Raw genomic sequence first — 6,557 nt, 5'->3', positions numbered from 1 at the left:
TAAAGAGGTCACATCTTTCCAAAACTTCATATGTGTGGCAAACCTCATGAACTGTAAATCAGTTATTTCTCCCAACAGATGTCAAAGAAAAAGTTCTCTCTCTCTCTCTCTCACACACACACACACACACACACACACACACACACACACACACACACACACACACACACACACACACACACACACACACACACACACACACATACACACACACACACACAGCTCAGTACATAGCCACAGAAAAACACAGCCATTTTCCCAGCAAAATATAGTAGTAACAAAAAGCAGAAATAGAGATAAAATGAATCACTAACCTTTGAACATCTTCATCAGATGACACTCATATGACATCATGTTACACAATACATTTATGTTTTGTTCGATAATGTGCATATTTATATCCAAAAATCTCGGTTTATATTGGCGACATGTTCAGAAATGCCTCCAAAATATCCGGAGTAATTACAGAGAGCCATGTCAAAAAACAGAAACACTCATCATAAACTTTGATGAAAGATACATGTTTTACATATAATTAAAGATTCACTTGTTCTTAATGCAACTGCTGTGTCAGATTTAAAAAAAACTTTTGTAAAAAGCACACCATGCAATAATGCAATCTGAGACGGCGCTCAGATTTAACAACATTTCTCCGCCATGTTGGAGTCAACAGAAATACGAAATTACATCATAAATATTCCCTTACCTTTGATTATCTTCATCAGAATGCAGTGCCAGGAATCCTAGTTCCACAATAAATCGTTGTTTTGTTCGATAATGTCCATTACTTATGTCCAATTAGCTAATTTTGCTAATTTGCTAACGCTCGTGCAGATGCAGGCAGGCGTCGGACAAAAACTTCAAAAAGTTATATTACAAGTCGAATAAACTGGTCAAACTTAGTAGAGAATCAATCTTCAGGATGTTGTTATCATATATATTCAATAACGTTCCAACCGGAGCATTCTTTTCAGTCTCTATAAGTAATGGAACGCATGACGATATCATGAGGAAAGTGAGTGACCAAGAACTGGCACTCTGCCAGACCACTGACTCAAACACCTCCCATCCGGTCCCACAACACAGCATAAGCTTCATTCCACGTTCTACTGACTGTTGACATCTAGTGGAAGGTGTAGGAAGTGCAAACAGATCCATATATTACAGGGAATTGAATAGGCGATGACTTTAACTTGACGCACAGATCCCGGTACCGGGATCATTTATCAACAACAACCGCTAAACTGCAGAGCGCCAAATTCAAAAATATTACTAAAAATATTTATAATCATGAAATCACAAGTGAAATATACCAAAACACAGCTTAGCTTGTTGTTAATCCACCTATCGGGTCAGATTTTGAGAATATGCTTTACAGCGAAAGCAATCCAAGCGTTTGTGAGTTTATCAATCACTAGACAAAACAGTAAGAACAGCTAGCCCCAAATTAGCATGGTCACGAAAGTCAGAAAAGCAATAAAATTAATCGCTTACCTTTGATAATCTTCGGATGTTTGCACTCACGAGACTCCCAGTTACACAATAAATGTTATTTTTGTTCGATAAATATTACTTTTATAACAAAAAAACGCCATTTGGGTTGCGCGTTATGTTCAGAAAACTACAGCTTCGTTCCGGTCCTGAAAGGCAGACGAAAATTCCAAAAAGTATCCGTAATGTTCGTAGAAACATGTCAAACGTTTTTGACTGGGAATCTGGGATTCCACAAAAATGAAAGCCCTAAAAAGCCTTCTCATGCTTTCACCCAGTCTTCCCCTTTCTGGCCCCAGGTTCAGAGAGGTCTTCCCAAGCCATGCCATTTTCACTTTGTTCCCCATCTCCTCCATTGCCACCTGATAGACATGTCACCTGATAGGCAAGTGCGTATCTCTAATTAACGCTACATCCTCTTGAGGTAACTCAACACTATATATGCTTTCACATCAATGCCTTCAAAATGTTGTTTAGAGTACAATTACCCCAACATCTATCCTCTTTCTTATGATGCACTAACCAATGAAACCAACATATCCCAACATGTTTAAAGTAGCTCCCAGACCCAACACCCCCCTGTACTCCCATCGGTCTCCCAGTTACCAAGCCATGTGGCATGAAGTCCTCATAAACTGATATCCCAACAATGCTACTAAAGTAATCCCTGCTACTATTAACATGGCCCATGACTATAGCCTCCTTCAATTACGGTCCCTACAGCGACTGCCGTGAGAACAACTACTGCATGTAATCTGTCAAGTGTTTTCCGGCTGTTAGAAATTGGGAAAGATATTTAACTTCTCTGCTCTACGGATCCCTTTTACGGGATCATTTTCCTAAACAACCGCTGAATTGCAGGGCGCAAAGTATTACTAAAAATATTTATAATCATGCAATCACAAGTGAAATATACCAAAACACAGCTTAGCTTGTTGTTAATCCACCTATCATGTCAGATTTTGAAAATATGCTTTACAGCGAAAGAAATCCAAGCTTTTGTGAGTGTATCAATCAATGCTAGAACAGTTAGCCTTATATTAGCTTGGTTAGCTTGGTCACGAAAGTCAGAAAAACAATAAAATGAATCGCTCACCTTTGATAATCTTCGGATGTTTGCACTCACGAGACTCCCAGTTACACAACAAATGTTATTTTTGTTCGATAAATATTACTTTTATAACAAAAAAACGCCATTTGGGTTGCGCGTTATGTTCAGAAAACCAAAGCCTCGTTCCGTTCGACGAAAATTCCAAAAAGTATCCGTAATGGTCGTAGAAACATGTCAAATGTTTTTTATAATCAATCCTCAGGTTGTTTTTATCAAACATAATCGATAATATTTCAACCGGACCGTAACCTATTCAATAAGAGAGAAAAAGAAAATGGAGAGCTACCCTCTCGCGCGCAGGAACTAATCAGAGGACACCTGACTCGTTTTGAAAAATCTCGCTCATTTTTCAAAATAAAAGCCTGAAACTATGTCTTAAGCCTGGTCACAGCCTGAGGAAGCCATTGGAAAATGAATCTGGTTGATACCCCTTTAAATGGAAGAAAGACGGGCCAGGAAACACAGATAAAAAACATTTAAAAATCACTTCCGGGTTAGATTTTCTCAGGTTTTCTTCTGCAGAATCAGTTGTTATACTCACAGACAATATTTTGACAGTTTTGGAAACTTTGGAGTGTTTTCTATCCTAATCTGTAAATTATATGAATATTCTAAGATCTGGACCTGAGAAATAGTCTGTTTACCTTGGGAACGTTTAAAAAAATATATATATAATAATCTGACCCCTAGCGTCAATGGGTTGCAATAATATCCAACCTAACAAAACTCTAAGTCACAGGTTTCTTGAAAGTTTACCATAGTGTCTGAAATGCCACCACTATCTCTTCTACTCTCACCATGATCTGGGTATGTGTAATGTTCAATTTAACTTCATAATACTCTCTACATTGTGCACAGTTAGCTGTCCTCCCTCTCCTATGAGCTATCTCCTGTAACAATATACCTAGTTTCTGGGAAGGATACTCCTCTATCACCACGACCTTCATTTATGAGCCCCCACAGTCACGTTCCATCCCTCTTAACAGCCCTATGTAAACATTCTGTCTCAAACACCTCGCCTCCTACTACATATACATTTGCACATATACCATTCCATCTAACCCATAACACACTAGTCACTACTCCTAATGCACTTCTACAGTTATAAACATGCAAAAACATTCTCAAATCAATTAGTCAATATACATCAGTCCCTTCTCTGGAACAATGATCACTCTTATGTTCCACGAAACCTAAAAACATATTGACTGAAAAGGAAAGATAAATAAGTACATGTTTAACAACTTCACACCACCCTTGATATGACTAAAACTGGGGAAAGAACTGTCCATCAGTTACGTTCTCAGCCCATGTTATGCTGGTCTCCATGCTCTCTCCTTAATTTCCATCCATGGGTGTTATCGCAAAACACAGACTATGAGCCTTGTATGCAATTAATTGTACCGTATCATCCAGCTATCTCTATGTATCGATGCGATTTAACAGTACAATTCTGATGACATGGTAAAACAAAAGAGAACAAAAATACCTTAATGTTTGACCCAAACTATCATCCAGTGAGTTCTCTAACAAACTCCCTCTCGGAGGATACTTAGAGATAAGGTTTCTAGAGCTTTCCTATGCCTAATAAATGTAGCAGTGCACCCACCCCTCACCGTTTGAAAGCAACTATCTCTCGCTGTACCCAAATCATAACTAAAACATTTTACAAATTATCAAACCCAAATTCAGAATGACAGTCCTTAGTGCTTACTTTGAGTCTAGGACTCGAATTCCAGCTTCTTAACTTAGCACACATCATCCCTGTAAGAACGTATATTTATAAACAGAACCGTAATAACGCTTCTCCTTTGTCCCTTCTTTTCCTGTCACGAGTGGCCCTGTAATGAAAGATCAGTATCTCAATGCATACTTAGTCCAAATTGTTGGCCCCTCTTCTGGAAAAGAAAGTGTACATTTCGTTAGCATTCACTATGCTACATTTTAATCAGCAAGCCAAAAGTATTAATTATAAACCAAACATGATAATTGTAAATCCACTGTCCTTACTCCAATCAGTAAATGTTTGTTTCAATCCACCAATGTTTATGTATCTTTTATTTAGCATGCACTATTCTCCATAACCATCACACCACAATGTTCATGAACTAAATGAAAAAACGTTAAAAGTAAATTTTAGGTTTAGTAACCCCTTTGCTAATTCCTCATTACCCCTCCACCCTTTCTTACATTCTAGAAATCTATTTCAGAATAAGACGACATAAAATGTGAATCAAATTTTTTCTTAAAACCAAGGCTTTCTGAGTTTGCAAGGAGTGTTTGGCCAGATAATTTAAACTTGTTACCTTTAGAATCCATTCCCCTGGCATTTTGCCTAGATTCTTCAACCCAAATGACGTTTTCCTGTGGCAAATTTGGCAAATTTCTCATCATAAGGAATCCACGATATTTGATCCCTGGCCTCTACTAGTTGGGTAAGATGTGATCTCATACGTCTTCCTTCACATAGAAACTGTCATCTCTATGAACCACTATCGATCGAACCGAGGCTATACACCGATATGTGACATTTCCTCTCCTGCTACTCTCAAAAGGATTTGTTGTTGCTCTTTTAAAAAAGATGCAAACGCATGTATAGCGGCCTTTCCTTTGAATGCAGCAGGTTCCATTCCCACTATGCACTCCCTTTTCCAATAACCAATTGCCCCACACCTAAAACAGGACTCTGTCTCCCAACGCTTTGATGCTTTTCAACAACGTTTCTTTGCTTTACCTTGGCCATTGAAACTATAGTTAGTGACTGTCCGTGGCCCTATTAACCTTTCATTGCTACCCATCCCGGATCCGGGAGCATCCTCATCAAAAAAGCTGACTAGCATAGCCTAGCCTAACGCGACAGGGATATCATATAATATAATATAATAAGTCCAATACAGCAAATGAAAGATAAACATCTTGTGAATCCAGCCATCATTTCCGATTTTTAAAATGTTTTACAGCGAAAACACAATATGTATTTCTATTAGCTAACCACAATAGCCAAAGACTCAACCGCATATTTTCACAATTTTTCTACCGCATAGGTAGCTATCACAAAACCGACCAAATAGAGATATAATTAGTCACTAACCAAGAAACAACTTCATCAGATGACAGTCTTATAACATGTTATACAATAAATCTATGTTTTGTTCGAAAATGTGCATATTTGAGGTATAAATCATAGTTTTACATTGCAGCTACCATCAAAAAGATCACCAAAGCAGCCAGAATAATTACAGAGAGCAACGTGAAATACCTAAATACTCATCATAAAACATTTATGAAAAATACATGGTGTACAGCAAATGAAAGATAAACATCTTGTGAATCCAGCCAATATTTCCGATTTTTTAAAAGTGTTTTACAGCGAAAACACAATTTAGCATTATATTAGCTTACCACAAGGTTTTTGAATGATTTAATTAAAGATATTGTCATAACGCTAATTTCGCCAATGATTGACAAGGACAAAAGGAACGAACCCTAACAGAACGCATAGGTGTTTATCACTAAAACCCGGCCAATGATCCTGAATGTCTCACTCCATTTCCTAAATATCTTGCATTAACTGACACAATGGAGATATGAGAATGGCAAGAAATGCTCAATTGACTGAATGATTAAGCCTTAACGTAGCACAAACATGGAGAACTAACTTGCAAAATAATTCAGTGGTAATAGTGATAGCTACTCTAGCTGCGTTGTTGTTGTCATAGCAACATGAGACAAGTTAGCTAAACAGCTACCACTAGACAACGTTATCACACAAACATTGTAAACGTAACTTAGTTGTGAGATACAATTTCAGTTTATAGAAGCTAGATACATTTTCAACAACATGTAGGTTATACTGAACACTACTGAAGAGAGTTAGCTAGCTAACAGTTGTGATGATGACTTACTTAGCTAGCTGCTACGTTAACTGTAATGTTACTGACCCAACCACCCAGCT

Source organism: Salvelinus namaycush, chromosome 31 (genome assembly GCF_016432855.1).
Source record: "Salvelinus namaycush isolate Seneca chromosome 31, SaNama_1.0, whole genome shotgun sequence".
In the NCBI taxonomy this organism is placed as follows: Eukaryota; Metazoa; Chordata; class Actinopteri; order Salmoniformes; family Salmonidae; genus Salvelinus; species Salvelinus namaycush.
This window is presented reverse-complemented; position numbering follows the sequence as displayed.